Source organism: Perna viridis, chromosome 6 (genome assembly GCF_037379345.1).
Source record: "Perna viridis isolate PV_CMFRI_1.1 ecotype Kerala chromosome 6, ASM3737934v1, whole genome shotgun sequence".
NCBI classification, from domain to species: domain Eukaryota; kingdom Metazoa; phylum Mollusca; class Bivalvia; order Mytilida; family Mytilidae; genus Perna; species Perna viridis.
In genome coordinates, this window is record NC_142450.1 from 10704058 (window position 1) to 10724963 (window position 20906).

The following is a 20906-nucleotide window of genomic DNA, read 5'->3' on the forward strand; positions in this document are numbered from 1 at the left end:
TTTGAACATAATGAGGAGATCGTTCATTTTTGTGCAAAAGTCTAAAAGTGCGTTTTCAATGATCTTTTCTGTAACCCTATCCTTAAGTAATTCTTCTTGTCTATTTTCTTTCATTTCAAATTGTTTTAGCATAATAAACACTGACATACGTAGCTTTTTCATCGAACTTTGGGCTGCTCTGTTGTTTTAGTGAGACCTATGAATGAAACTGCCTTTCGATGCTAAAGTGAAACGGGAAGCTTCATGATTGCAGCAGGCCTTTAACCCTTGTTATTCTCACTTGCAATATGACGGGTGCCACTGGTATAGCAGCATCTGCTAACCATTTCAGAGTACGTGATGTTATTTCCGGTGGTCTTTTTGTGGGAATATCAGTTGCTTTAGATTTTGAGAGCTATGGATTTTCCAAGTATGTTTCAAAAGTTATAAGAAAATAATTAAATTGACGTCTACAAGTGAATTAAATGGTTTTATTTTATTACATTTTTTTCTTTTAATAAATGATTTCCATGAAGCAAAACTCACCAAGCTTTAAACAAAATGATACAAGGGTTGCATATATGAAACATTAGTAACACTAGATTTGTTATCAATTATAGGTCAACATGCCTACGCAGTGGGAGATCCAGGGGCCGGGGTACGGGATCGGACCCCAGTTTTGTCGGACAATATTAATTACATGCAAAATCGAGCAAATATGAACTATCAACATGCTAGAATTCGCCATATTTTTCAAAATTTACCCGTCTGTAAAAAATAATATCATGCCAGTGTGAACCAATAGTTGTAGTATACTTTACATAGAAAAAAATCCCACTTCTATCTACGCCAACCTACTGGCAAAAACATTGTTACTCAAGAATTATTTTCGCTAGATATGCATTCGATTTAAAACATGCTTATATAAACCGCGCATACTTGAATGTAAACTTTTGGAAGTCGAATTTATCTTTTATCAGGAAATGCCTCTCAAACTTTTCATATATTTTCACCATTGCTGCATGATTATAATGATGTCGCATGACTATATTTGAACCACATTCATGTTATATGAACTTAATTTTGCAGCAGTAAAATTGTCACTATCTGCCGATTATCCACATTCAATCAGCAAACTGCATTATTATTACTTCGTAATATCCCGCAAACAAAGATTTGGGGCATAAATAATCCCGTATTTTGTCAGTCTGTATGTCCAAGTTTGGGGGTATATAGGAATCATCATGTCTGTCTGTCTGTCTGTTCATCTGTCCTCATGTCTTGTAAACAAAATTCTAATTTAACTGTTTCACTGAAACTTCATAGAAAGGTTGGGCATTATATGCAAATGTGCATGAAGGAATATAGAGAATTCCAAAGGAAGATAATTGAACTAAGGAGTTATATATTCAACTTCATTTGAAGGGGATTATTTCATTGTAACCTGCTCTCAGTTTTTATAGTCAATAGACCCTTTTGTAGTAAGATGATGAGCATGCTAATTATACACTTCCACAAGACAGGGCTTGGGTAGAACAAAAGAATTTCCCTCGTGGAAGTGTATATTGAGTATACTCTACGCATGCTCATTGATTTTCCACAGTTAGGACAAAATGTTAAATTTTTATGGATTAAATGATTTCAGCTGTGGTCTTTCAAGAAACCCAAACATCATAAAATACTTGTAAAAAACTGCCGTGTGTACGTTAAATACTAATATGTTGGCACGCAAATTAAGGGGTGTATGGAGAGTCGTCGAAAAGGGGTTCCATGCTCTTTGTGTTTGGCATGTTTACACAAATTTTGCGCAAAATAAAGACAGTATTTTGGGTTTAAGAAGTTCGTAGAACCTTCTTTGAAATGTTTTTACTTACTCATGCAATTTATATCGCATAGTTCTGTTCTTTCTAAAATTATTTCTAAGTTGTTGTTGACAAATTTATTTAGTTGGTGTGATTGTGACATTTGCAAAAAAAAAGAACACCTTTATTAATACATACTTGTATAACACTTGGATAGATATGGACAGCTTTTGTGTGAGGTATCAGTTGTATAGTAAGTAATTTTACCGACCGGTATTAATAAAACTCTGCTCGTAGTTTTTTTCTATTAAACAAACTTAGGCAAGACGATTCAGAAATTATATGTATGGAATTCCAATTCAGAAATTCTAAATAGTATTTCCAGGAACATTTCTCATCTTCGAAAAAAAAATTTACAAACTTTTTAAACAAAATAGGACCAAGCCGTTGACCATCCCCCTTTTCGATTAAACACTTGATAATTCCAGAATATACGATGTTAGTGCCGTTTGATCAGAAATGGCCGATACGCTTTTCAGGGGTACATGTATGTCTTCCACAAAAAAAGGGAAATAGTTCAAATGTAAATGAAGAACTATTACGATGATATTTTGGCTGAATCTTGTGCGTATACCATATATGATGAACCTAATAACAACATTTATTTTTTTATGAATGAACAGTAAATAGCGAGATATGAATCAAAGGAACCCAGGTTATAGTGGTAATCAAAAGAATGTAATCCAGGGACAAAGACCAGGCATGAATTAAATCGTGTATCTGGCATTGATGAAAAACAAATGTTTTCAAGTCTTAGAAAATTACAAGTACTTAACATATCAAGAAATCATATTCCTGTCAATCATGATGCTTTACAGAGAAATTCATTCGGCCAATTAAGTTCGTTACGCGTCTTAGATCTTTCATTTAATAACATTACTGGAAAAGATTTTGATAATCTTGACGAAGTATTACAGGACTTGAAGAAATTAAGATATTTGTCTTTAGATGCAGCAGAAAATGTTTCATTCGCACCAGGATTTTTGCAACTAAAACAGCTGACATCCCTTTAATTGCAAGGGCGATGCCATGCTCATCGACTGCTATCGATTCCTGAAAATTACTTTATCAATCTTCCACAAATAAGATCTTTTGATCTTTCTTCTGTGTACACCTGGCTTACAGTTGAATACATTATTGTTCTTTCCTCGGCATTTACAGAGACGGTATTGCGCCGTTAAATCAGTTAACTGATCTTGACCTTTCCAATAATCGTGAACTCGAGTTTGTGGGTTCATATACATTACTAAAAATCTGAATGCAACTCAATTAAAAGTCTTAGAAGGCAATTGTGAAACAGGTATGCCAATAACTGTACTTTGTGAAGATTTCAAAGACTTTCAGAACACTTCAATTAGGGAATTGCATATGGATGGTAATAACATCGTTGATCACAATCAGGAATACTTTTTTACCTGCCAAAAAGTTTGAAACGTCTGAGTATGCGTAACAATAAATTCATAGAGGTTTATAAAATTTGACATACGTAGACTTAAGTAATATGAATTCAGATCGAGATGTTCACTCTTCTGGATACCCCTTCTTTGAACTTTTCAATACAGACATCTTAAATAACAAGAGCTATGAAACAATGTTCTCTGCCCAAAGCAAACTTGAAGTCCTAGATCTTTCATCGAACTTTATTTCTGCTCTTCGAATTAACATTTTTCACTGTCAAAACAACTCTTCGACTAAACAAAAAAACTTTCTAATTGGACAGTGAATATTTATCAAAAGAGTAAACTTCAATATCTGGTACTTTTTGATAAACAGATCTTATATATTTCAGAAACAGGTATATATCTCATTAACCTTACAAGTGCAGATAATTTAACTATCATGTTCAAGAGAAACCCTTTTAAATGTACGTGTGCTTCTATGTTATTTTTGAAATGGCTCGTGCACAATACGAATGTACATACGGGAACCATCAACTTCAAATTCAAATCGCTGCAGTATGAAAATGCAGCAAATGCTGTTAGTGTATTAGAAAAGAATTGCGCTGATTACACAGGGTTTGTTATAATAATGTCTTGTTTAGTTATAGGTTTCATAATAGTTGTCTTTTCGGTTATTCTTTATAAATACCGATGGATAATAGGATATTGGTATTATATAACCAAACGGCTTTGTAGCTCTGGGTATCAGCGGCAGATTAATGATGAAGAGTATAGATTTGATGCGTTTATTTCCTTAGCCGACGAGGATAGATCGATGAGCAAAAACTTCATTGAGTATTTGAAAGACAACGAAGGATTCAAGTTATGTATTCATCACCGAGACTTTATTCCAGGCTGTGACATAGCTGACAATATAATTAATGCAGAAGCAAAACAGACAACATACAAACATACGAAAAGAAATCGAACGTACGTTTAACACACCTTTTATAATGCAACCATTAAAACTGACGTATCACCTGAAATTCATTTAACATAGAGAAAAGGGTCCTTACTAATATTATGAGATCATGTTTATTATATAGATAGCAGTGCTTTACCGAATACACACTGTAACTAAAATATGATCACTCGTGCTAAGAACACTTGAGGATTTAATTCATGCGTGGAACAAGTTCCACACACTCGTTAAATTTAGATGTTTTTCGGCACTCGTAATAATATTATGGTTATTCACTCTTTCCAATTAGTTATCCTATTAGTATTGTACATAAAACAAAAGACATTGCTATAAAAAGGGAAAACAATTAACCACAGTTAACATTTTAAATCTCTGATAACCTGTTGTCGGTTAGATTTATTAATTGAAGATTTACGTCCTATTGCTAATATTGCTCACATTTCAAACTGAACAACTTCTTTTTCCTGTCGGACTTTCCAACTATGAATCAACAGTTGGAAATTTATCCCATTAAGGCCCCAAGCTTATCAGTCGTTTTTAAATTCTCTATACTTTTTTGCCGCTTGCTTTTTGGAAAATAAGTTAACACCGTTTTAAATTTCTGTTGTGACCTGACTGAGCTTCAAATCCATGATCGGCAGCACCCAAGAAGAACTTGATAAATGTAACAAGTTAACATGTTAATAAAATATATAATTAACTGCGGCAAAATATTATTCAATGCACATGCAGTTATACACACTTTCGCTCGGTCGATAAGTCTTATCTACTTTACCCGGTACCAGCCTAACTGCTTTGAACAGGTAAAGCAAGGCGTGATTAATAGAACAGTAAAAGAGTCATTATGTGACTACATCATTACAAACAACACTTTGTCTCAGGAATGAAAATATCAATCTTTGAGGTGTAGAGGTATTAAGTTATGAGTCGTTGCCAAAATTATGATCGGAAAGTGACTTATGGTCATGTCTTATTGATTCAAGTCTCAAATTCAAAACTAAATATTTTAACCATTTGATTAATTTTCAGATTATATATTGACTAAAACTACAGAAGCGTCAGCAGTGGGATAATTAAAGTACTTAAAAATCAAAACTCAAACAAAGCTTAAATGTGAACTTCTGAATCAGAGACGATGTAGCGAACCAAAAAAAAAAAAAAAAAAAATACATATAAAACTTAAGATTTTAGGCCAATGAAAATCTTTTTCGCCCTTCTTCTATAACGTGATTTATATGTATAACATGCCTTTTAATTGTTTTTTTTTTCTTTGAGTAATTTTGTACAATTTGCTTTGGAACTATGCCGTAATGAACGTCGATCAGTCTGCACTCCACCATTTGAATAATCCTAACAAAAATATACCTTTGATACCGATTATATTCTTGGCAGCTTATAAGTCTTCATTGCTGTAAACACTTATTTGTCGAATATTTATTGTCAAAAGTTAGAAACGTTCCATAGATATGTTGTTTTTGTCTATTGCAGAGCATTGATCAAGGAGGCCCAAAAGGATTGTAAATCCTCATAATCATCAGGATACTCAATGTAGACTTCCTCACGTATAATGTTCCAAATATTACTTGGAAGCTCATTATGAGGAATTCTATCTTTGAATATTATTAACATCATATTCAATCCTTACCTTGATTCCACGTATTCAGTCAACGTCATTGGTACTTCAAAAAGGCACCACTTAGAACGAAGAAAGGCCTCTGATAAAACAAAGACCACTCTACGGCTTTGGTGAATGGCATTTATAATATTATCAGCAATATCACAGCCGGAGATGAAGTCTCGATGATGAATACATAGTTTCAATCCTTCGTTGACCTCCAGATATGCAATAAAGTCTTTGCTTATCATTCTGTCTTCATCGGCGTAAGAAATAAACGCATCAAATCTATATTCCTCATCACTGGCCTGCCGCTGATAGCCAGTGCTGCACTGTCGGTTGGCTATATAATACCAATATCTTATTTTCCAGCGATATTTATGAAGAATAACTGAGGTGACGAAAATTAAGAAACCTATAACTAAACAAGACAGTATTATAACAAATCATGTGTAATCCTCACAATTCTGTTCCAATACACTTGAAGCATTTGTTGCATTTTCATACTCTTGCAATTGACATGCGTAGATAATAATTCCTGTTTGTACATGATGTACATGGTTGTACACAAGCCATTTAATGAACATCATTGAAGTACATGTGCATTGGAAAATGTTTCTCTCAAAGTTGATCGTCAAATTATTTGCACTTATTTGATTAAGAAGATCTATACTGGTTTTCAATATATACAAAATCTGGTTATCGGACAGATCTAAGTATTCAAGGTTGGTCATATGACGAATTTCAACAGCCCAATCCGAAAGTTTGTTATTGTTTAATCGCAGAATCCGAAGATATTTTTGGTTTTGAAAAATATTGGAACGAACACCTGATAAAGCATTTGATGAAAGATCCAGGACGTCTAGTTTAGTTTGAACAGAAAATATAGTTTCATAAGACCTATTACTTAAAATGTCTTTGTTCCCAATGAAGTTGCCACCAAGCATCAAAGTTCGTAGAGATTCCATGTCAGCAAAAACGTGATTTGACCATTTTGAGCAATGGTTATTTAACAAATCAAGATTTGAAACAAATTAGTCCTGTTATCGAATATAACTCGTCGTTGCTAAGAATTAATGAGTGTACGCTGTCAGATGAAAATATTGTGTAATCCAAGGAATAGCCTACATGTGAGTTATTCAAAACGATATGTTTTAAATTTGGAGTAATGGCAATATATTCATACGGTTCGTTTGGATTAATTACAATTTGACAAATCGGATTGCCTGATGCTACTATCGGTCTCCTTGAATTAAAATTAGGCAGACTCGAGGAACAGTCAGGTGTGCATGAAGTCCATTTTATAGGAGAGTCGTTGGCACCGGCGCTTTTAACTCTTTCCATGAAACAGAAAACACTTCTTTTGAATAATTCACGAAAAGGGTATCCTGAAAATTGTACATTTGGGTTTGTATTCATATTACCCAAGTCTATATGTGTTAAATTTGACAGATGTTCTATATTACAGTAAGTATATCTAGCCTCAATGAATTTATTATTCCTCATACTAAAAAAATTTAAACTTTTCGGCAGAAAAAAAGTAGTCCGGATTGTGCATCAACTATGTTATTACCGTCCATATACAACTCAGTGATGGAAGTGTTCTGTAAACTTTTAATATCTTCACAAAGAACAGTTATAGGTATTCCTGTTTCATAATTCAGGTTATTGGCTTTTAAAGTCTTTATTTTTGTAAAAGGTAGGTCCTTTGTTATGTTAACAAATCCACAAAACCCAAGTTCTCGGTTATAAGACACATCAGAGTAAATTAAATGGTTCAATTGAGCAACAGCTTTTCTGTAAATATTTAGGAACGAACAGTAATAAGACACTTGTATCCAATTATGCGTAGATGAAAGATCAAGATATCTGATTTGTCTAAGATTCATAAAGTAGTTCTCTGCAATTGTTAGCAGTCTGTGAGTATGACATCTTCCTTGCTATTTTAAATATAATACGTTTTTCAGTTCGGAAAAGCCTGGCCCAAACGTAACATTAATTGCAGCGTCTAATGGGAGATTTGTAAGTTCTGTCAAAGATTCTAACATCTTGTCCAGATCATCAAATGCTTCCCCAGTTATGACATTAAAAAAACGGTCTAAAACTCTAAACGAACGTAACTGGCTAAATGAATCTGCTCTGAAACTTCGTTCGAGCGGAATATTATTCCTCGATATATTAAGTACCTGTAATCTTGTTAAAATTGCAAATAGATGTGTTCTTTTGTCTGCAAACGTCCGATTTAATGAATTTCCTGAAATATCCATTATCTTTAACATTCCTGGTGACTCGAGACTATTTGGTGATGGAAAATCATTGAGATTGTTAAAACTTAGGTTAACTAAGGAAACATTATTGTAAAAAGGGGGACTTTGGGTTAAGTTTTATAATCAGCAAGCCAACCATCGCCGTGATATTGGCATACACAACTTCTTTTAGATGAACAGTAATGCAGTAAACATCCACAATACTCTAGTACAGCGCAAAATGATACAACTAATTCCATTGTTAATTTCATGGTATTCTCACCTACCTGAAACTGAAATAAGTTTACAAGAAATTCAAAAAGAACAGTAAATATTTTCTTTTTGGTTGAGGTACACTTCATTTTTCTGGCATTATCGATTTTTTTTCAGAATGCGATTAAATTAAAGGAATGACAAAAGCTGGAAGTAATAAAGGCCAATAAATACAGCTTATTTTTATTTTGCATACATTATATTTTTCACCTTTTTCTAATGGAAAACTTTCTACCCTAATTTTACTAAAAATACTCTAATCGATTTTAAATATTTATGATCAGATTATATTTAGCTGGACAATTAAGAAGGTGACATAAGAAATTAAAACTGTTTGACCGATTAGGTTATTGGCTGTCTGCTGACCAAGCAGACAATGCTACAGTTTTATACAAGGTGGAATAATGCCTATATCAACCAAACTGAGTTTAATATTAATGTTTATTTGCATTGCTTCGTGAAGTGCTATTTATATAACATGACAAGGTCAATGGAACAATGAATAAGATACGGTTTTGAATACTACAGAGATGTATATTAAAACAAATTCAAACATTTCTAATATAAAAAATGTGGAGAAACATTTATTTGTATTTAGGGTGAGTCATATTCATGTTAAAAACTTAGCCCGTCCTATGTTATTATGATTTCTTTGTACAATACAAAGTTAATTGTTATCTTCAAATTGGACTAGGAAGTACAAGACAAGTACTTTAATATTATTAGATTAAATAAAATCACAGGGGGTTGGCATTATGATATATTCATATGAATAACATTCTGCGTAGGACTTTATTATTTCACAAATAAGAAATGTTTCTTAAAAGAAAAACATTATCGAACCTTCTTTGCTGCGTTTATTTTCCACTGTTATTAAGCTGTTTGTCAATAATGACTTAAAAAGATCCCCCTCAATTACAAAATAAGACCCCCATACTACAGTCTATTTTTATTTTTGTACCCTTAAATTACATTGGCCAATGATGCACTATAGGTTTGCTAAGCCTGGGGACCAACAAGGCTTATACAATTATAGTCTATATTTTAAACACATAGCCCCATTGTTTTAAGCTGCAAATAAAATCTGAAAAAACATACATCCGTTGTAACTGAGATATTTGTGCTGATAATTTACTCTCACATATCATTTAGTGAAAAAAGCCAAAGACCAATGATTTGCGACGGACGGACGAGGCGATTCCTATATACCACACACTCGTTGAGAAGAAATAATGATCAATGGAATCAACATTATAGCGGAAATCTATCGATAGATAAATACCAGACAGACAGACACAACAAATTTCAGGAAATAACAAAAATAAAACATACAAAGAAACTCAACTTAAAACTGCGATCGCAAAGCAATTATACAATTTATGAACTTACTTTCCTAAATTTCACAGGAGTAAGAGTATAATCTATTGTTTGCAGAAAAAGACAACATGTCTATTTAAAGCCTGCGAAATTTCTCACAAACAATATTTCCATACTTGTGCATTGTCCTGTGTTGAGTATTTATTTGCTAGCATTCTAAATATTAATTTCGAACATTGCATAATTCATATAAAACTTTAAAAGTGATTTAGATGTACTCAATTGGAACAACAACAAAAAACAGGTTTTCGAATGAGATGATACATATCATTATTATTATACATTTATATGTGTCTATCTCATACTATTAATTCGTATATATTTATAGTTTATATATGTCTATCTCATACTAGTAATTCGTACACATTTATAGTTCACATGTGTCTATCTCATACTAGTAATTCGTATACATTTATAGTTTATATGTGTCTTTGTCATACTTTTCACATTAGTAATTCGTTTCTATTATTTTTTATGTTGATATCAGTTTTCCATTTTTTTTGGTCACATTTTTCACTGGTTCTTTATGCAATATTATAGATCTCAAGGTGTTTCTTCATGTGTAATTGAAGCTGAGAGATCCAAAATTTATTTTTTTAAGACCACTTTTATATATCAAAGTTTCATATGATTTTTATATTAGGTTAACTTAAACAGATGCGTCCATCATTATATACTAAGTGTTTAGTAGATACACTTGTTTTCAAGACATAATTGAAAGTTGTGTGACTTACCTTTACGATAGAACATCAAAAACGCATTTGTACATCTATCATAAAAAAATCTTTTCACTTACATGAAATTGAAAAGGAACAGAAAAAGGATTAACATATACTGATTTTTACGAATTCGGAGAAAATGACGTTTGATCTAAAAACGTATTTGACTTAAGCTGGGGTTCGTACTGTATACAGTCAAAGGAAAACATGCTCTTTAATGTCAATAATTGTTCAACTTTGATTCGCTTACTATAGGCTTTACTCGAACAAAGAATAAAATAGGTATGTACACATACGTGTAACAGTGCTGTTGCAGAGCGCTTTATTGCAAAATATTAGACATCGTAACCTAAAAACAGAAAGACATATACAAGTACTATCAGAAGTGCTATGATGCAATGAATGGACAGTGACACAACAAACTTAACAAAAACCAATAAACAAAAGTCCATGGTTGAGTTCTCTATTGGATGGTCAGGTGCATGAAAGTAATTTTTTGTCTGTTTTAAATTAAAGGATTGATCGGGTGTTTTTAACCTAATTTACCAAAAAAAAATTAGAAACATAATAAAAATTTCTTACATCAAAGCATTATAACGAATTAATTTATCACCTAAACAATGACTTTCTACGTGATATTCAGGCATCAAGAACAATACTTCAATATTATAATATAAAAAAAAAGTTTTTAGAGGTAAAATTGAAAATTTTAATATTTTAAACATAAATTCAATAATATTTAATTAATTTTAGTTAATGACATATTTAACGTATGTTTATGTTCAACATTAGAATCAGAATTTACTATGTTTTAACAATATCAAAAGTCTACAAATTATCAAAATATTAATACATATTTACAACTAATTCCTGTAAAGTGACAAAAATGCTCATTAAAATCTCATAATACATATTAGACCTAGTTAACAAAATATTCAATTTTGACTTGCTAACATTTGGCTTCACTTTAACAAAAATATGTTTTAAAATAATATTACAATGATCAACTGTAACTTAAGTATGTACACATACTTCTGACAGTGCTGTCGCGGATATTATTATGGCTGAAAACTAGGTGTAAGATATAAGAATAATAGTTATAGATAGGCATTGCAAATACACATTTGTACATACTTGTACTATCCAAACTACATCGACACACTAAGCCAAAGAATCACAAAATGAATTCCAAAAATGCTCTTGATTTTCTGGATCTGTCGGAAAATCAATATAAACTTCTTCCTGCCTCATTTCCCAAAGATAGTCAGGTATTTCGTTATGTGGAATATCATCTTTTAACACTATTATCATCATATTTGTCCCTCGTCTCGATTCCCCGTATTCGGTTATTGACATTCGTACTTCAAACAGGCACCAAGCAGAACGAAGAAAATCTCTTGATAAAATAATGATGACTTTCCGGCTCTGGTGAATAGCATTAATAATGTTATCAGCCATATCACATCCTGGAATGAAATCCCGACGATGAATACATACGTTGTATTCACGATTCTTTTCTACTTTCTCAATAAAATCTTTACCAATTGATCGATCTTCATCTGCGTATGAAAGGAAAGCATCGAAGCGGTACTTATCAGGATTTATTTGACGTTAGTATCCCCTACTATGGTGTCGCTTTGACGTTAGTAGCCCCTACTATAGTGTCGCTTTGCTATATAATATCAGTACCTTAGTCGCCAGCGGTTTTTGTACAAAATAATTAAAAGAATTACAAACGCTAGAATACAGCATGCTGCCAAAGCAATGATGGCTGTGTATGAGGTACACTTTTTTTCAAAACATCGACTGCATCTTTTAGAGAATCGTATTGTTCATTCTTATCTCTGTATAAGGCTGCATATTCAAACAAATTTTGATTTTTTACGATCCAATTTATGAAATATAATGATTCACGAGTACATTGAAACAAGTTGTTTGCCATATTTATTGTCAAATTTTCAGATAAAATTCTATAGAGTGAATCAATTCCTTGTTTTGATAAAAGCATTATCTGATTATCAGACAAGTCTATGTATTTGAGATTTTCCAAAAGAGTTATTGATGCAGTCCAATCAGAAATCTTGTTTTTGTCCAGGTAGAGAAATTGCAGCTCTTTAAGATGAATAAATATATCGGAATGAAGGGTTGTAATGCTGTTAGACGATAGGATCAGCTTAAAAAATTTGAATTGGGCTGTGAAAAGAGGATCGAACGAACTCTGACCAAAAATATGTCCGATTAGATTATATCCTAAGTTCAACTTCTTAAGTAAGATCATGTCGCTAAATGTATGCGATGATAGAAATGAACAGTGGTTGTTTGATAGATCTAAATGTATAAGTTTAGATACATTACAATGAGGGCCAGTTATGTTATAGAACTCTTTATTGCTCAAAGCAAGGGTCCTTAAGCTTTGAACCAATAGTATTACCTACATTAGAGTTATTCAAAACTATATGTTTGATGTTTGGAGGTACAAAAACAACCCGGAAATGAACATTCATAGCTTGATAACTTGGATATGTACATGACAATGGTATTACAGATGCCTTTTCTGATGCAGATATCATTTCGGCATACCGATTGTTTACTGCATTACATCCTCCAATACAACTATCAAGCTGTGTAACACGGTCATTAGTTCCAACTAATCTTCCTCGTTTAACTTCACAATTTATTTCTCCATCAAAAGGTTCACAAAATGGGTATCCTGAATTATCTACGGATCCTGTTCCTAGATCATAAATATTACAATACGTATATCGACTTCGAACGAAACGATTGTCTCTAACACTTAGGGATTTTAAAGATTTCGGCAAATAATGAAAAAATCAGGTTTGCTCAGATGCAATGTTATTTCCATTTAAAAGTAATTTCTTCAATGAAGTATTATACAGACCCTTTAAGTCATCACAAAAAATATTTGTTGATATCCCAGCTTCGCATTGTAGACAATTTGCTTCCAACGAGATAATTTTTCTCAAATTAAGATCAGCAGTAACGTTTTGTAAGCCACAGAATCCAAGTTTACGATTAAATGATAAATTAAGAGAAATAAGATTTTTAAGGACGGAAATTGCATTCCTCTCTATTTAATGTAAAGAGCATTTCAGTGTATAGTTTTGTGGCCAGAAATGTTCAGTTGACAGGTCAAGCATTTCGATATGTCTAATATACTCGAAAAATGTTTCCTGTATTCTTAACAGTCTGTGGTGGTTACATCTCTCTTGTATTTTCAGAGACGTCAAATTTGTTAAAGAAGAAAATCCAGGACCAAACGATATATTATACGCAGCATCAATTGATAAATGACGAAGTGTTTTCAGACTCTGAAACCAGAAGTGTATATGTACCACACCTGTGTAGCGTTATTTTAGTGGATCGGAAATGGCCGATGATTTTCATTTGTAATAAATATCTGATAGTTACCGGAATTAAACATAATAAATAGCAGTTACATTGAGAAAGGTTAAAAAACTACAATCCTCGTCGGTAAGGATCGCGAATTATTTGACCAACAACGAACAAGAACAATCCAACATAACGATTGTTTTTTGTTTTGTTTTTTGTATGTAACTTGAAACTTGTAACTTGTATGAACACCCCATTACTTAAAACATTTTCAGACAACTATTAACGCGAGTGACAGATCCAAGATTTCAGGTTAGGATAAAATGCCGAGCGAAGCGAGTCATAGCAAATTGGGATGTAGCATTTGTGAAAAATCAAGTTTTTATGCAAACAAAATTATTTTTCACAATTTTAGGGGAATGGGGCGTTCGCCCGGTACTCCAATCCTTAGATCTGCGCCTGAATAATATACTCCATACGTGGTGTGTTTAGACTCAATGGACCTATATAAAACTCATAACTTTATTTTATACATAAGTACTAGTATTCAAATTGAGATTAGCGTGCTAAAATTAAGCGCATTGTTTTATTTTGTTACTCGTATTCAGACACTTTGCATGCAGAAAGATCGAGGTTCAGAAACAAAAAATTTGAATTATTTCCAGATAATATGTAATGAAGGCAGCTGGGGAATAAAACTAACAAACGTGTATATGAAGTATTTATAGAAAAGTAGCAACTGTAAATGAAATGAATATCTTAAAAGAAAATAATGTACAAAAAGCATTGCCAAATCGAATGGCATAACTTAAAATAGAGTTAGCCTTTGAAAACGTCATTGAACATTCATTTTGTGTTGTTTCTCAATATCCACAGTCTCAAGATATGATGTGGAGCGATTTCCTTGCCATTGAACGTTTAAAAAGTGAAGCAAGTCAATTTACTATCAGTGGCATTGTACATTCTGCATATACATGTAGTCATTGAAAGGGACAAAATATCCTGTGCTTCATAAAAAAGTGCCATACTCCATACTTTCACATAATCAATTAACTACATTTTTTTAAAAATATGACACTTATCTAAAACTTTAAAGTTTGAAAATTATATGTATACATGTATAAAACGTACTGAAGCCTGTATGCATTCGAACGACATTTGGGGTGATCATTCAACTAATTTTAGACTATAACTGAATAGCTGGAACTTACAATATATATTTTACATTTACTGTTGAAATTGCGGAGTCTGAAGGGGGTTGCGGTTTTGGAAACACCTTTTTTATTGGAAAAGTTTGCCAATTTTATACATAATTTTGAAAAAAAAACTAGTTGTTAATAGCCATGTATCCCGATTATTTTCCGGTCCAACCTCCCTTTTTTAATCCCTGTCGCATGTATCTGTTTATCAGAAGTTATGCAGAGAATATCTATACTAGTAAAGGAAGAGACAGATTTCTATGAGCCGCATCTCCTCTGAAGCCATACAAGGTCAAATACATTTGTGGTATGGGATATACATGTAATGTTGTGTACTTCCTAAATTTGTCTTTGAAACAAGCTCTTTTTTTTACGGAAAACGCGGAGTTTTTGGAAAATATCCAAATTTGGAGACCGTCATTGGTCCGTGTGTTATAATACGTTTTCACGCATTCTCAATCGACTTTCTGTCCAGATCATGTGTACATGTGATTCACGAGTATTTTACGTTCATTATTTATCTTAATTAAACGACATCCACCATTTGTCTGAAGTGCAACACTGTCTAGATATGGAAAGGCGTAGAATCTTCCCCCTTCTTCGTGTATACATCTGCGCCAGAAGTCCGGAACCCTCCCTTTTTTTAATAAAAACTGGCATGACTGGTAAAAAATAGAACAAAAGAAAAACAAAACAGGCGACTGGATCATCAATCACAAACAAACAGCAAATGACATTTCACACATTCAGAATGACTTAAACAATGTAGTACCAAGTCTAAAAAGCTTACACTACACATGTAGAACTTTGTCCTTCTTTTATTCCATTGTACATGTTGTATGATACAAAATGCACAGTTCGGATAGTGTGAATGAAGCCTAAACTTTTTATTATGCATACAAATTCGGTTGAGTTTCTGTCTGTTTGTTCGTTGTATTAGGGTCTTTAACAATGAAAAAACGTTAACACCCTCAAACCAGACCAAGAAAGACCCCTATAACGTACACTTAAGCAGAATTTTTTATAAAATAAAAATCAAGGTAATTCTGTTGCTGCCCACTGGCCATGGAGCCAAAACTTTGGCGGAGCCTCAGGATAACCAGTGCTAATAGCACCAGGGTTACGGGTAGAGACTGCTAATCTTGAATTAATCGATCACTGCAAAAATACGTCATTGATGCAACGCATGTTTGGAGCAGTCAGATTGTTTATTGCAATTGTATTTTAATGGAGTTGGGTTTTTCTTTCCCTCAACGGGTTATATCAACTTTTAAAGTCTTCTCCCTGCGTTTGTCGGTTTCGTCATCGTCGTCGTAAAACATCAATTCCTCCCATACCCCTGGAAACAATAAACTGAAGAAAGCGCATTGGCATGAGGATATGAAATTTTGCTTAGTGATGCACAATTTAACATCTGGGGAGGGGAAGGGGCTTGTTTGTTTTCTTTGGTTGTTAAAAATATTTCGATCTTGACTTTGGAGAAAAGATAGCTTGGTAAGGAATAGTTAAAAAATAAAAAAGATAATGTGAATTAAAAAATAAATAAACAATTTGCTTACATGCGTTAGAAAAGTACATATTAATTAAAATTAATCTGAGTCAAGGAAAAATTGCTGAAAGGTTAAATGGTCAACTCCCCTTAAACCACTAAACCAATTTGAAGAAAAATACTGTACACAATTGATGTATATTAGATGATCGTAAATCATTCGCCCATTTTGTTTTGATTCGTCAAATTAGTACTGTGTCCACACTTAGCTCAATCGACTGCGATTTCGCGGGTATCCTCTAGTGAAATTTAAAACGTTGTGTTAATATTGTTGATATCCAATAATGATATTAACTGTGAAACACATATGAATGATTCCACGATTATCATCTGCCCTGATTATAAATAAGTTGTCCCGTCCTTCATGGCCTGTCGCCTAAGCTACAGTAAGGGAGATTAGTTGAGTCACGTACGTTTACGGCGAGTTTCGTCATTAGTGGAAATATATACTGAGAGTAAAACTTTTCCCAATATACGGAATTGCCAAATTAATTGCCAAATTAATTTAATATACGATTTTCTTTGTTGATTTTAAACCTATAGCTTAACTCCCTGCCAATCTTTAAGGACACTGCTTTTTGATATCAAACTTCAAAACCTAGTTTCGCTCATTAGTTTGTTTTTTTTATAGTTTACATAAAATGAAGACTTGTTGGGTATTTCTGTAAAAGCAAAGGACGCCTAAATACTCGATACACATTGTTTATAATCCTAGTCTATCTTAATATATTTCGGTTAGGTCATTTTGTTTCTGCGTTAATATTTTTAATGATGTGTTGTCTGTTGTTCTTGGTCTTTGTTCCTGATTTTTAAATATGTTCTAATCGTTGTCTTTTAACTCTTAATTAAAACAGCATTCCCATTTCTCATTTACATATCTATAAATGCAGAAATATATTCATAACCGATTCGCTTTAGGAGTTGATAAATTCGGTTTTCACAGATTCATTATGAAAATAAATATGATATGAATGGACTCATACATTTTTTTAAGCGAACAAACTGTTATTGTATCTTTATATGTAAATCAAATAATGATCAAGTACCAATCCATCTGATGATCATGCTATATGTGAAACCTGAAGGACAGATACTCATAAAATGTACGTGATTGAATCTTTTTTTTTCAACTACCTGGGTGGTTTCGGTGAAGCGTATTTGTCATCTCAAGTGTGGGAGTTTGTGGATTTGATCTTTCCCAAGTGACACCAAATACTTTAGAATAGGTAGACACTTCTTCTACGCTTTTCACGTGGTATTAAGAATATAGATAGACGACTGGTTGGCTCAGAATAAAAATGATGCGTCCAAGTAGGTTAGCGTGCATAACGGAAGGCTATTGCTTCTGTGGGCTAGCATAATAAAAATCCAGCTAATCATGTCGAATTTATGGTTTGCCCGATCGGTCTAATGCTGTTGTCCTGAGATGCGTGAAATATCTTCTTTAAGGTAACTTTATAGAGTGTTGAAATAGCCAAATACAATTGGTTGTTATTGTTTAGTTTGGCTACATCACTACTGTTAATTGATGTAAACACGACTTTCTTAAGTTTGTTAGCAAAACAAAGTATGCATTCCCGAAACTATTAGCTGCTTATTTATTATTTAAAATGCATCCGAACATAAATCACGCTTTATTTGTCTCCTCTTTTAATAATCAGTGACACAAAACATGGGTCTATTTGTAAGTATAAAACAGAAGGTGGTAAACAAATGATATAAGTTAGAAAGAAGCGAGAAAGATCTAACAGATGTATATTGAGTGTGTACAAATATTATACATTCTAATATGTTTAGGCATGTCTAACATCAGGATATGTGAGGTATGATTGGTTTTGAAAGAAAATATATCCACACAATCTGTGGGTCATGATCGGTTTTGATAGAAAATCTAACATCAGCATCTGTGAAGTAAGATTAATTTTGGTAAACAATCTAACATTAGCAAATTCATATTGAGTTTTTTTTTAAAGAATATACAGGCATATAGCATACACATCAACATCCTAACATGATAGTAACTGTATTTCCTATTGTGTTTGCGACAGTGAAAAAATAAATCCTGCATAAAATTGTGTGGAAACTTTACATGAAAATGTTAATCATAACACAATAAAACCAATATGAATCAAATAGATGTTTGTAACAACTTCATCCGTTTTCAGGATAAAAACATTCAATTTTAACAATGAATATTGAACTACGTAAGTTTGAGAAGTAAATTTGTTTAAAAACTATTTTATTTACTTAATGTTTGTAATATTGATATAAAGGTGAACTAATGCATATCCATTAAAACATTGTTTGTTAAATGAAATAAAATGCAAAGTGCATTTATCTAAGGAAATATTGTCCCTTTATTCTAAATATGGCATCAAATGTTCTCTGTATTTAATTAACTGAAATCTTATTTTATGGTTTTAACAGGATTTTTTTTAGAGGAATGGAAACAATATTTTACTTGATCCTTATTTCATGTAAGTTAACGTAAAATTCGGTCTTACATGTATAATATATTTATTACCAGTCCATAAGGTAAGGTAATTCATGTTGTAGAAAAACCAAAGGATTAGACGATACTTTGTAGGCCTTTATATGCTCTATGTTTATGTTGTAATAGTTTAGATATTTAGATCTGTATATTTGAGAAAATTACACTTTAATCCCCCGTAAAACCAACCAAATCAAACCAAATCATGAACGATAACTCTTGTAAAGTGCATAATTCATGTAAAAAGTGTTAACCCTTAAATGAAAATCTAAGACTGGTAATACGATCTATAACGGTTGCTGAACAAGAAATAAAACATGTTTAATCGAATCCCTTTTTGAGTGATTAATGTGTTCGGTTAGGGAAGTGATTCGGTTTACACAAGTTTAAAAATGACTCAAATTGATATGAATGGACAACGAAGATGTCTGATTAAGTCGGTCTTTTCTGACATTTAAGTGCTCTGTCCATCCATAAAAGATTGCAAAAAAAAAACAAAGAAAGAAAGGTGACTGTTAAAGGCGAGTAGGGACATCTCCCCTTCTTAAGCTTAAACTACTAAAATTGTTTCCCCAAGCCGATATAGATTTATGAAGTGTACACCTCAGGAACTCTTGAAAAAAAAAATACGGATATCCAAGTATCATTAATATTAGAAATAGGTTGGTTTCGATTTATAATTCCAAATATATTCTGCAATGCTGAACTTTAATCTGAAACGCCGATTGTGAAAACTATTCCATCTTATTTCCGATGTAAGTCATAAGTAAAGCTCTATGAACTTAGTGTTCCATTCCCCTTTATTTTATCTTTCATATGATCCTTACTGTAATCAAAAGCGTTTGCGTACAAAGATGAGGAAGCATAATTTTCAAGAATATTTTCTGTCTTACTATAAAACTGAAAAAGAAAGTTAGATTGTTGTATTGTTGTTTCCTGCTGGACATTCGTTTCAACACTGACATAGCGATTCTCTTTTCTCTATGCCATGATCTTCTCTCCTTTTGTTTTGTCAGCTACAGTCAAAAATATTTTCTTGTGCAGTTCTACAATGCTGTTTTTTTTTTTTTTGGGGGGGGGGAAGTCTGACTACGCGTCCTCTTCTGTTTGAACATCTCGTTGTATTGTAATTCAAATAAAATCAAACGTTAACTTGCAAGTATCGATGTATTATGTCAAATCAAGAATCACAAATGTGTATCCTATCGACAAAAATATCACATTTATCAATTATCAACAGAGAAAGATGTTTCAAGTGTAAATGATTGTTGGTAAGTTAGAAAGTGAATCGGAGTTCAGTTAGGAGAATTAAAGCATGTGACGATGTTTGATCAGAAAAATACGGGAATGCTCATCAGTTGTATGAAAGCATCTTATTAGTTATTTCTTATAGTCGGTATTATTGTGCTATAATGTAATTTATATTAAAATATTATTTATGGTAGTGAAGTCGCATGCTGCCTTTCACTTTATTACACTCTCTTCGAGGCTGTATTCTGTTTCTTCTTCTGTATCTGACCACGTGTTAATATTTCTTTTCTTTTTTAAGGTATTGTACGACCAATAATATCAAATGGTAATTTTCAAAATTTTAACAAGTATTATAACAGTCTTTCATAATATGTGTATTAAATATACTTAACAAAATATTCTTTGTCTTTTCATTTTTCGTTTTATTTAATTTTATTCATTTATTTATTACTTCTTTGTTGTGGATTTGGATATTTGTTTGTTGTTTTCGTCTCTGTTTTGATGTTTTAAAAAGTGCCAAAAAATTAGTGTGTATACTGAAAATTATATTAAAAATTCGCTAATTTTTTATTAGGTGGATACTGTCACGCATTCCGACGACCATCTTTTGTCAGTGACTGGTTTCAGGTCAAA

The 20906-nt window shown here is 32.4% G+C and overlaps 2 pseudogenes; both read right to left on the reverse strand.

Moving 5' to 3' along the window:
• Nucleotides 1-5451: 5451 nt before the first annotated feature.
• Nucleotides 5452-6866, reverse strand: LOC148613618 (toll-like receptor 4; annotated as a pseudogene).
• LOC148613619 (uncharacterized) lies at nt 6835-8330 on the reverse strand (annotated as a pseudogene).
• Between the last annotated feature and the right edge of the window lie 12576 nt (nt 8331-20906).